This window comes from Hyperolius riggenbachi, chromosome 8 (assembly GCF_040937935.1).
Source record: "Hyperolius riggenbachi isolate aHypRig1 chromosome 8, aHypRig1.pri, whole genome shotgun sequence".
Classification (NCBI taxonomy): domain Eukaryota; kingdom Metazoa; phylum Chordata; class Amphibia; order Anura; family Hyperoliidae; genus Hyperolius; species Hyperolius riggenbachi.
In genome coordinates this window covers 260,500,661-260,513,358 of record NC_090653.1, presented here as the reverse complement: position 1 = coordinate 260,513,358, position 12,698 = coordinate 260,500,661, and the positions used below count along the sequence as shown (strand labels likewise).

Here is a 12,698-nt window from a genome sequence, read left to right as displayed (position 1 = left end):
ATGCAATTCAGCTAGCGAAAGACGGAAGCCCGACCAGCTGAAGGCTGCTTTCATCTACGCCACTTGGATTCCCCGGGAGCCGGGCAGCCTTGCCCGACACTGCACGCTACCTAGCAGTAGTCCAGTCTCTCTCACTCTGCCGCCGGCCGGGGCGGGTGAGATTGAGCGGCTCCTCTGAAGATAACATCAGCTTCCAGATTGAAAACCACGGAGGGTGAGATCACTGTATTATACCAAAGTGCATATAAACGGATGTTACACCTTTGGAGACCTCTACATAAAGTACTATCTAGACACGGAACTAGACATCATTAGTGTCAAATTTGAGAACAGAACCCTTGTGCCCAACAGAACCCCTGTGTCCTAAAAAAAAAAATCCTATAAGGACCCGAGATACTATTATTTTGCTACCTCAGGAATACCTTGCTACCTCAGGAAATATTACCACATTGTTTTTATAAAAGATTTTATAGGAAGATTGCTTCCTTTGCATGCATATTTATTTGGGGTTGTGCAATTGACAACCATATTAAAGCTTTTATATTATCCATTTTGACAAGCGCATTCTGTTCGTTTATCCAGTTTACAATATAAGGAAGTGGGATCCCCTCACAGTTATTGCTGCTGTCTAAATTGGGCGCAACACCTTATCTTGAATATTACCTCCTGATGCAATTCAGTTTTTCTCTTAAGTGAACGTTTACATCTTATTAATAAAATGCCTTTTAAAGGAAACCAAAGATGATTAACAATAAAAGTTTCATACATACCTGGGGCTTCCTCCAGTCCCATCCACACGGATCGCTCCCACGCCGCTGTCCTCAGCGTTCTCCAGCTCCGGGTCCCGCAATTTCAGCCAGTCGCGATCAGCCTGCACAAGAGAAGTGCACCCTCTACGTATCTCTCCGGCGCTGCTGGGGAGATGCGTAAAGAGCGCGCTTCCCTTGCGTCAGGCTGGAGAAGGCTGATGACGGTGGCGTGGGAGCGATCTGTGCTGATGGGGCTGGAGGAAGCCCCATGTATGTATGAAACTTTTATTGTGAATGGACACAGGTACACTTTAAGCCACCAGCAAGCAAGAAATAGAATAACGTTGGCAGTACATTTACATCTACTTCTTGGCACTTTTTCAATTGCAGAGCGCTGAAAAGTTAACAGAAGAAAAAATATCCCCTAGGAGGAACCTTAGGAGAAAACGTGAATTGCACATGGGCCATTGTGTGCATTTTCTCAGTAAAACACGTCTGGTAAAAATTTAATGTGCCATAATTTACCACATGCAGTATTTTAGACTATTTTTACTCCAAATAAAAACTTCACTAAAACATTCACACAAGCGGTAATAGTTTGGTAATTTACTGAAAAACTGCATGACAATTCACTAAGATTTTTACTTCATGAGGTATTTCATTCAGTATTTTATGGAACCATAAAAGGTAAAATATATGAAAGACTTGATACAGACAGCATATACTGAAAAGTAAAGAGCATAAAATTAACATTAACCACATGCTGTAGTGAAGGCCGTATATCTACGCCCCACAGGCCTGTTCCCATTCCAGGGGTGTAGATATATGCCTGCTGCCGCAATGCACCCTCCCCGCTGTCTCTCACGCACGCTCCCGTGCTCGTTGACATCGCCACTGGTTAGTAGGGAGATCAGTGAATTGGAACGCAGTTTCCATTCATTCATCTAAGTCCCCATGTCAATGATCGACGGCATCAATGAGATGCCTGCATCATTTTATCTAAGGAAGTAAAATGTCCAGGCATTACTTCCTGTTCGCGCACTTAATAGTACGCTAATAGGAAATAATGCGCGAGGACACCTTGTGACCAAATAGTAAAATTACACCTACATACATTTATTTTAATAAAAAGACCCATACTTTCATTTAAAATGAACTCCTTCCCTTCCACACTCTCCCATAGAAGCTCCCAAAAAATATTTGCACATACATATATATATATATATATATATATATATATATATATATATATATATTTATTTATTAGGGATTGAACTTTTTTTATTATTTATGTCAAGAAGGTATATTACTGTTAATTTTTATATTATGGGCTTGTAATAAGTGATGATGCAAAACTGAAAAAAATGCACCTTTATTTCCATATAAAATATTGGCACCATACATTGTACTAGCGAAATATTTCAAATGTTGCAATAACCGGGACAAATAAGTATGTGGCTTTAATTCACAGTAGAACTTTTACTATAAAACTAATATGTCCAAAAACTGAGAAATAATGATTTTTTACCATTTTTTTTTTTCTTATTATTCCGATTGAAATGCATTTAGAGTAAAAATAATTCTTAGCATAATGTACTACCCAAAGAAAGCCTAATTGGTGGCGAAAAAAACAAGATATAGATCATTTTGTTGTGATTAGCAGTGATTAAGTTATTAGTGAAAGAAAGGGAGGAGCGCTGAAAGGTGAAAACTGCTCTGCTCCTATAGGGGAAAAACCCTCAGTGGTCAAGTGCTTAAATGTGCACCAGCTCAAAACCATTAGTATCTTATTAACCATTTTTACCACATGCTCTAGTCCAGTGGTGGCAAACCTTTTCGAGACCGAGTGCCCAAACTTCAACTCAAATGTCTCTTGTCTCTCGTAAAGTGCCAACATGCCAATTTGAACAAAATGACCGCCCCCCCCCCCCCCCCCCCTCAGAAGAGATGACAAATACCAGGCCCTCAAACCTAGAGTGACCAGATTTTCCTGGGTTCAACGAGGGGTGGGGGGGTTGCAGCGTGAAAAAAATGGGCATGGCCATGACATTGTATGGGCGGAGCTAACGTAATGATGTAACAGCGAGGCATAAGAAAGCAGTGTTTTCGCCATGATGTGGTGAAACGAGGATTCGCATCATGGGTGTGCAGAAACTGTGTGATGCTATTTATTAGTATACCGTAACCCCAAAGCAGCAAACATAGCCAACTATGACCATTAAATAATAAATGCAGCAACAGTTACCCCAGACACCAGAAAATAAACGCAATGTGGGCAGCATTTCACCAGAAAATAAATGCAATGTGGGCAACATTTCAGCAGACAATAATGCAATGTGGCAGCATTTCACCAGAAAATAAACGCAATGTGGGCAGCTTTTCACCAGAAAATAAACGCAATGAGGGCAGCTTTTCACCAGAAAATAAACGCAATGAGGGCAGCATTTCACCAGAAAATAAATGCAATGAGGGCAGCTTTTCACCAGAAAATAAACGGAAGGAGGGCAGCATTTCACCAGAAAATAAACGCAAGGAGGGCAGCATTTCACCAGAAAATAAACGCAAGGAGGGCAGCATTTCACCAGAAAATAACCGCAAGGAGGGCAGCATTTCACCAGAAGATAAACGCAATGAGGGCAGCATTTCACCAGAAAATAAGCGCAATGAAGACAGCATTTCACCAGAAAATAAACGCAATGAGGGCAAGCTTTTCATCAGAAAATAAGCGCAATGAGGGCAGCTTTTCACCAGAAAATAAACGTAATGAGGGCAGCATTTCACCAGAAAATAAACGCAAGGAGGGCAGCATTTCACCAGAAAATAAGCGCAATGAGGGCAAGCTTTTCGCCAGAAAATAAACGCAATGAGGGCAGCTTTTCACCAGAAAATAAGCGCAATGAGGGCAGCTTTTCACCAGAAAAATAAACGCAATGAGGGCAGCATTTCACCAGAAAATGAACGCAATGAGGACAGCATTGCACCAGAAAATAAACGCAATGAGGGCAGCATTTCACCAGAAGATAAACACGAGGGCAGCATTTCACCAGAAAATAAGCGCAATGAGGGCAGCATTTCACAAGAAAATAAACGCAAGGAGGGCAGCATTTCACCAGAAAATAAGCGCAATGAGGGCAGCATTTCACAAGAAAATAAACGCAAGGAGGGCAGCATTTCACCAGAAAATAAACGCAAGGAGGGCAGCATTTCACCAGAAAATAAGCGCAATGAGGGCAGCATTTCACAAGAAAATAAACGCAATGAGGGCAGCATTTCACAAGAAAATAAACGCAATGAGGGCAGCTTTTCACCAGAAAATAAACGCAAGGAGGGCAGCATTTCACCAGAAAATAAGCGCAATGAGGGCAGCATTTCACAAGAAAATAAACGCAAGGAGGGCAGCATTTCACCAGAAAATAAGCGCAATGAAGGCAAGCTTTTCACCAGAAAATAAACGCAATGAGGGCAGCTTTTCACCAGAAAATAAACGCAATGAGAGCTGCATTTCACCAGAAAATAAACGCAATGAGAGCTGCATTTCACCAGAAAATAAACGCAATGAGGGCAGCATTTCACCAGAAAAACGCAATGAGGGCAGCATTTCACCAGAAAATAAAAACAATGAGGGCAGCATTTCACCAAAAAATAAATGCAATGAGAGCAGCATTTAACCAGAAAATAAACGCAATGAGGGCAGCATTTCACCAGAAAATAAACGCAATGAGAGCAGCATTTCACCAGAAAATAAACGCAATGAGGGCAGCTTTTCACCAGAAAATAAATGCAATGAGAGCTGCATTTCACCAGAAAATAAACGCAATGAGAGCTGCATTTCACCAGAAAATAAACGCAATGAGGGCAGCATTTCACCAGAAAAACGCAATGAGGGCAGCATTTCACCAGAAAATAAAAACAATGAGGGCAGCATTTCACCAAAAAATAAACGCAATGAGAGCAGCATTTAACCAGAAAATAAACGCAATGAGGGCAGCATTTCACCAGAAAATAAACGCAATGAGAGCAGCATTTCACCAGAAAATAAACGCAATGAGGGCAGCTTTTCACCAGAAAATAAATGCAATGAGGGCAGCTTTTCACCAGAAAATAAATGCAATGAGGGCAGCTTTTCACCAGAAAATAAACGCAATGAGGGCAGCTTTTCACCAGAAAATAAACGCAATGAGGGCAGCTTTTCACCTGCAAAAAAAATAATAATGTACTCACCTGGCAGAAGTCTCCTCACCCGGCCGGCTTCTGGTGTGCAGCTCCCCGGACGATCCTCCTGTATATCTCCCGCGCTGAATGGAATAGCAGGGCTACGGGAAGATTGCGCCCGAAGCCCTGTACTGGAGACACAAATAGTCTCCAGTACAGGGCTTCGGCAGCCATCTTCCCATAGCCCTGTTCTGCCTGCTGGAAGACTATGCAGGCTGGAGCGGGGCTGCGGGCTATGAACTGGCGCGGCATCTATTAGACGCCGCGGCCAGTTCAATGCAATCATACAGTGGCCAGATGAGCAGCGATGGCGTGAATGCAGATGAGGCTACGCGTGCCGGGTCTGGCACGCATGCCATAGGTTCGCCATCGCTGCTCTAGTCCTTGTAAATTTACATTTCTCGAGTTATTTACTGCACAACTCTGTCATTTACATCTTGTTGCTGCCTTGTACCACTGCTGTACTTTTAATGGATGACCAATAAAGGATTTAAGTTATTAATCTACCATAAAGGAGTGCTGACATTTTCTATGGCTAAAAGCATTAGAGGTAGAAGATCAGAAAAACAGCCAGACAACTAGTATTGTTTAGAAGGAAATAAATATAGCGGCCTCCATATTGTTTAAGTGTGCTTTAAGTTTTATGATCCCATCGACTTACATGGGTTAAAAGTTAAAATACAAATTTGAATAAGTTCAAATGCAGGTTGAATCACATATTTGAACACATCTTGCAGTAACAAAAGAAACAAATTATTTACATTACAGTCTCAATCAAAATTGTTGTATTTTTAAACACAAACGTATGCCCAAAGTACAACACTCAGTGTAAACACAACTCTAGGAGCGTAGAGTCCATTAAAACTCACTACGGTCGGATACACCGAGGTTTTGGAAGTGTTTCAAAAAATAGCAAAAGCAAAGAGGATAAAAAGTATTCAAAAAGACTTATCACAAGAACTAATGCACCTAGTGGGAATATTTTATTTAGTTTATTAAATAGTTGTACATACTGTATTTATTCTGCTAATGTGACAGGGTGGACAGCACCCTCTTGAACTGCCAGGTTTCCAATAGGTTGTAGCAAACTACGCCCACACTATTTGGCCAATCACAACGCTTTATCCTGTAAGAGGGTATAGCGATTCGAGAACTGTTCCCTATGAGATTTCCTGCTAGGTCCCCTAAAGTAGACTAGTGCCCACCTAGGCCCATATTCAATTAAATTAACTTTACTGCTGAGTTTTCTCCTAGGAGATAATTTTACACCTTCTCCAGTAAGGAAGAAAATACTCAAAATAATCTTAATAGTACTTTTTTTTGCGACTAGTATGATTGAGGTTTTCCTAGCGTGAAACCTCAGAGAACAGTTCTCCAATTACAGCACCATCTACAACTTGAAATATTCTAATTTGCCTATTAGTGTGGAAGTACATAATATTACTAAATATCCGAAACAGGTTTACTTTAAAGTGTACCTGAGATGGGGCCCCCACAATAACATATACATGTCCAGGAAAATCCTTCAATCGGGCCAGACACGCTCCCCTGTCTCGATCCCTTCGTCAGGAGCGTTCTGCGTCTGCGCAGTACTGCGCAAGTGCTGAACATCCCAGGCGACAAACGCGGTGGTAGCGTGCACCTATGCCACGCATGCGCAATTGGCCCCAGACCGGAAGACTTTCCAGGGCCGACTGCGGGCGAACGGAGAGGACGCAGAAGGAGCGATCAGGCTGGAGGAAGCCCAGGTATGTATATTTTATTGCTAATTCCCCATCTCAGGTTCCCTTTAAAGAAAAAGTTCCCCAGGGGGGTACTTACCTCGGGAGGGGGAAGCCTCAGGGTCCCAATGAGGCTTCCCACGCCATCCTCCGTCCCTCGGGGGTCTTGCTGCAGCCCTCCGAACAGCGGAGATGTAAACATTTACCTTCCCGGCTCCTGCACAGGTGCTGTGGCAGCTCTCGGCTCCGAAATAGGCGGAAATACCCGATCGCCGTCGGTTCTGCTGTACTGCGCAGGCGCAAGTCTCCGTCGCCTGCGCAGTAGAGCGGACCCGACTAAGATAGGGTATTTCCGTCTACTTCGGAGCCGAAAGCCGCAACAGCGCCCCCGCTGGAAGCTGGAAAGGTAAATATTGAACAAGCTGAAGGATTTGTCGGGCCGCTGTTCGGAGGGCTGCAGCGAGACCCCCGTAGGACAGAGGATGGTGTGGGAAGCCTCATTGGGACCCTGAGGCTTCCCCCTCCCGAGGTGAGTACCCCCCAGGGGAACTTCTTGATGTTACAGGGTCTCTTTAAAGAGAAGATGAAAAATCGTCTCCTAGGAGAAAACTTAGGGGTAAAGTTGAATTGAATAAGAGTCCTTTTATGCTCCTGTAGACGTTTCATCACTGTTATAAGTGGGTTATCCGGTTCATATGAGGTGCAGAAAGGACCCTCCAGACACTGATTGTTATGCAGATAATTCCCTTGTTACTGAAGGCAGTAAGGCCCTCATCTCTATATAACGTGATCGTTATTATTATCCAGGTGTTAATAATTGGAGATCAGAGGTTGGAGGTCTGTCTGTAAACAATGAGCAGCCCACATACAGCCCCCACATGTAGATCCTCTGCTGCTGGCCCAGTGACAGGCTGGCATCATGATGACCTGCAGGGACCGGCTATCCCCACACGCTGATCCCTCCCCTCCCCCGGTCTCTCACCTATATATCTTCTAATCGGGTTGTGGAACCAACAGTAAACAATATCGGACAAGACAGGAGCCGGAAGCGGAAACTGACGCTCTTCCTCTTCCGCTCCTGCCTTCAGTTGCGCATGCGCAGCCACCAAGCTCGGAATTCCGCAGTCTGCAAGGAGGCTTGAGACGCAAGCGCTAGGCCATGCCCTCTGGTCCCTGCAGTTAGATTAGAAAGCCCGCTGAGTGGCTGGAGTGCGGCTCCGGGTCACGCCCCTCTGCGGCCGATTGGCGAGTTGTTGAAGGCGTACTGCAATGCTGGCGATTCCGCGGGGAGGGGCGGGGCTTGTTGACTGAAGGAGGAAAAGGACAGTAGAAAGGATGGGAAGTTCGGATCTTTTCAATGATCCGGATGATTCGAATCGGATCATTGAAAAGATCCGGATCTTTGATCCGAATCTCGGATCATTTTACTACGGAAGCATTCGGGGTGAGATGACTAGCAGGACAGGTCTTTCCCTGCTGTGGACAGGAGAAGGGGAGGGGGGTGGACACACAGAGAGAAGGGGAGAAGATGGACAGAGGGCAGGGAGTGGACAGAGAAGGGAGGAGGGACGAGCAGAGAGCAGAAATGTTTGTGCACACAATACCCACATGCTGCAATCATATGCTTTACATGTATTTATTTCACCTATATGCTCATCTGTGTACTTTCCATGCAAACGTCACACAGTGAAGGAAAGCATTCCCAGAAGATAAGTGCAGCTGTTTAGTGCCGAGTGGAGGAGGATCATTTTGCCCTGCAATCACAGTGCCTGCAAAGTTACTGAGCTGTGCTGAGCCAAAAGCTTCAAATGTGATCACTGTGCAGCACTACGGAACAGACAGCCTATAATGGGCAGTACATTATAGCCAGTATGTGTGCTCTACACATATCTGGCAGTGGCACCCATGTCCCCTCTCTCATCTACCTGTCTCCCTGCAAGGCTGCCTCGCATCCAACAGAGCGATCTATCTCAGCTCTGCTTCCAGCCAGGAGCCCGCTGCCCGCTGAGAGGGGGCGTGTCGCTCCTGGCCCCGCCCCTTTTGCGATCCGAATCGTTCATTTTGATGATTCGGATGATCGACTCATTAAATAGATTCGGATCGTTCATGATCCGGACAACACTAATAGAGATAAATACAGCTTGTTTTACTGGTGGTCGTTGCAGTAATGCTGTGTGTGGCCAACCTAGGAAATTTGCCTTTATCCATACTCCCAACTTATTGAGATGAGAAAGAGGGACACTTAAGCCACGCCCCTGCCACACACCTGATCACGCCCCCATCACACCCTTAGTCACTATGCCATAAAAATTTCATAAGAAAAATATGTTGTTTTATAATACAAACCACACTGGTCCTTTCTATCCTGGTTCATTTTCCTTCATATTAACATTTTAAACTACTAATATATCAATTAAAGGGAACCAGAGAGGATGCAATATACATACCTGGGGCTTCCTCCAGCCCCATACGCACGGATCGCTCCCACGCCGCACTCCTCCGCTGCCTGGATCAGCCGCCACCGGGTCCCGTCATTGCCGCAAGTCGGCAAGTCGGCCGGCGGACGCGGCCAATTCTCCGCATCACAGGGTGCTCTCCCCATACAGATACGTCTGTGGCTGTTAACTGCGCAGGCGCATGCGTACATGTATGGAGGGAGCTCCTGTGATGCGGACAATTGGCCGCGTCCGCCGGAAGTGACGGGCCCGGTACCGGCGGATCCAGGAAGCTGAGGACGGCGGCGTGGGAGCGATTCAGGCTTATGGGGCTGGAAGAAGCCCCAGGTATGTATAAAATCTTTTTCTTTTTTCACCCCCCGTTCCTCTCTGGTTCCCTTTAAAGGATGGGAATAAAGGGTATGTGTTCCGTTAGCCGGGCGTATCCACTAGGTGGCAATAAAACACCAGAGTTACATCTTTCCCTACTATCCATGGCGACCTGGAGGTGGAACAGTAATTAACGCCACCTGGTGGTTGCGCCCGGCTAACGGAATAGTACCGAATAAAGTTTAGAGTCAATCAAACACATTTTTAGTAGAGAAGTATAAATATATTTACATGGAAAGAGGGACAAAGTCCTGAAAGAGGGACAAATGAGGAGGACAGAGGGGCGGGGCTCCCAAAGATAGACTGTTCCTCCAAAAGAGGGACAGTTGGGAGCTGTGCGTTATTATAATCAAATAGGATGACAATCGGTGCAGCCAAGAGCATGCCTGATCGACAAATTTAGGCAGAGATGGATTAACCTTCTGGGGACCTCCGAGCGTAAATCCTAGGCTGCATTTCTTGCTGTTTAACTGTGATGCGGTGTAGGATTTAGTTTTACGCCACCTGCTTTTAGCGCTCCCAGCATGATCGCACGCACCCGAGAAGGGAGATTAAGCGGTCATATGACATCTCCCCTCACTGGTCAGGAGCCATGGCATCCCTGTTCACTCTGACTCTAATGTTGGGTCCCGGCTTGATGACGTCATCAAGCCAGGACCCGGAACTTAGCGGCTATGCGAGCAGGGATGCAGAGCGGAGGGGGCTAGAGCTGCTCATCGCTGCAGCCTGGGAGGTGAGTAATGGCTGCTGGCTATAAGGGAAAGACCTATCTATACGGAGGACATCCATACCTAGCTATCTATACTACTCCCAGAATTTATTTTCATTGTGCTTGGACCTTCCCTTTAAGCGGTGCCGGGCCCCAGAAGGTTAAGCTGTAATAGAGCCCTAGGCAAGGTAGTAGATTTGGGGCCTCCTTGTGGTCCTTTTGGTAAGCTGAAGGGGAGAGGTCAGAAAAGGTGGCAGGTGGGCCCCTTGGCTCTCACTAGGCCCCAAGCACCTGCCTAGGTTGCCTGGTGGATGATCCTGCTCTGAATTTTGGACATAAATTGGTTGCATGTATTGGACATGCTGCAAGATATAAGGCCAACATGCTCGATCAGTTTCGCAGCGGTAACTGTGTGCGATATCGGTACGAGCGACAAACACAACAGAGACCCCCAGCGCTGTCCCCCTTAGTGTGAATAGCAGATATGGAATATTGTTCCTGGGACTCTACAACCTCAAAAGCATAATGGATCTCTTGGTGGGTCAATGAGATGTAGTCTGTGGGGAAACCAGTAGAAGTCTGATAGAGAATTCCATGTTAGCAGATTGCATACTTCCCTTAAGGGGCCCATACACCTAACGATTTTCCTGCCGATATACGGCCGATTCGATCACAGTGATCAAATCGGCTGTGAAATCGCTGCGCACACCGCTGACAGAATGATCGATTTCCGTCCGAAATCGATTGTTCCCGTCGATTCCCGTCGACCCATCCGTGCGGAAGATTTTTCTCGGTCGCCGGCGGGTCGGGAGTGCGTCGTTAGTGGTGTTCGAATGCCCAACGACCGACGCAATACAACGGGTATACAATACTTGTGCCGGCCGGAGCGAGTCCCCTGGTCTTCTTCTCCGCTTCGGGCTCCAGACCGTTCCTGCAGCTACACAGAACTTCCTGTCCCGGCAGGAAGTTTAAACAGTAGAGCGCCCTCTACTGTTTAAACTTCCCCCTGGACAGGAAGTTCAGTAGCCGGAGCGGAGAAGATGACAGCGGGGACTCGCGCCGGCCGGAACGGGGGGGGGGTCGTACGCAGCTGCAGCTCCACAGATTGTGATCGGTTTCAGGCTGAAATCGATTCACAGTCTGTTTGCAGTAAAGGTGGCCATACGATCCCTCTCTGATCAGATTCGATCAGAGAGGGGTCTATCTGTTGGTCGAGTCTGATGGCAAATCGACCAGTGTATGGCCACCTTTAGATAGGATCCAAAGACATAACAAAAGTTGTTTAGGTGATACCTTTAATGACTAACTGTAGAAGATTTCTTTGCAAGCTTTCTAATTAGCATGACTAATTCTGGACCACAGGCAACTAACTGGTCCTTGGGTCTCCAAGCACTGAGGCCACTGATTGCCCTTAAGGGCGGATCTTAGGTCTTGCTCCCATTACTTTTGATTTGAGTGAGTGTAATTGGAGTGTAAGAGTATTGAAAGCAGAGTATAGTAACAATAACACGCCCTTCTGCATAGGGTCTTGAGCGCAAATGCTCTCGGAATGGGTGGGCTAAGCGCACGTGCCAGGCTTAACTACAGTGAGGATGAAGCAGTTCAGTTGCCTGGCAGTAAACCAAGGCGAAAGGATGCGGCTGCAATAGTTCTATAAATTGGGACCATCCCCCTCATCAAATAAGATTGGAGGGTGGGCTTGCCCTGACTAGATGATGGATTTCATTTATGTGCGTTGAATTTTTTTCTCAATAAACTTAGCTGCTTTAAAAAAAAAATTCACAGGTTTACTTTAAAGGGGTTCTGTGGGGGTTGTAAAGATAAAAACAGACACTTACCTGGGGCCTCTATCAGTCCCCTGTAGCAGTAATGTCCCACGCCATCCTCCTCCGATCCGCCGTTCCACGCCGTCGGCACCGGGCACATTATTCGTCCAACAAGACGAATAATGTGCGCTCCCGCTCTCGTCATCGGAAGCTTACTGCGCAGGTGCAGTACGAAGTTTTCTTGTTCTGCCCCTGCGCAGTAAGCTTCCAATGACGTGCGAGGGAGCGGGCAGGCACGGGGACACGCCCACACAGCCGCATTTGGATGGCATGCCGAACTAGACCATGGCCGGCGGCGGAGAATGGCGGATTGGAGGAGGGCGGTGTGGGACATTACTGCTACAGGGGGCTGATAGAAGCCCCAGGTAAGTGTCTGTTTTTATCTTCTACACCCTCCCCCATAGAACCCCTTTAAGGGTAGGAGCACAGAAGGCAGAAACGCTAGCGTTGTGAAAAATGCACATAATGCAAGTCAATGGGATGCATGAAAAAACGCATGTTTGCTTTCTGCAATGTGCGTTTTTAAAAATGCTGGTCTTGCTGAATATTTTTCCAAAACGCATCTAAAACGCACATAATGAAAGTCAATGGTGATACAGAGGTATTGCGTTTTAGAGCGTTTTGTGTGCGTTTTAAAAAACAAAAGAAAACAAGTT

General features: G+C 46.1%; 2 protein-coding genes across 6 annotated transcripts in view; one reads left to right on the top strand and one right to left on the bottom strand.

Moving 5' to 3' along the window:
• The window catches only part of CXXC1 (CXXC finger protein 1), a 68,720-nt gene extending 60,947 nt beyond the window's left edge, over positions 1–7,773 (bottom strand). For both annotated transcript variants that reach the window (XM_068248719.1, XM_068248720.1), the window contains exon 1: positions 7,665–7,773. The gene's annotated coding sequence lies outside the window, so the exon portion shown is untranslated. The remainder of the gene's footprint in view (positions 1–7,664) is intronic.
• LOC137527807 (myoD family inhibitor-like) overlaps positions 1–12,698 on the top strand; it is a 56,077-nt gene that overhangs the window by 15,994 nt on the left and 27,385 nt on the right. The gene's annotated exons all lie outside the window — the stretch shown is intronic.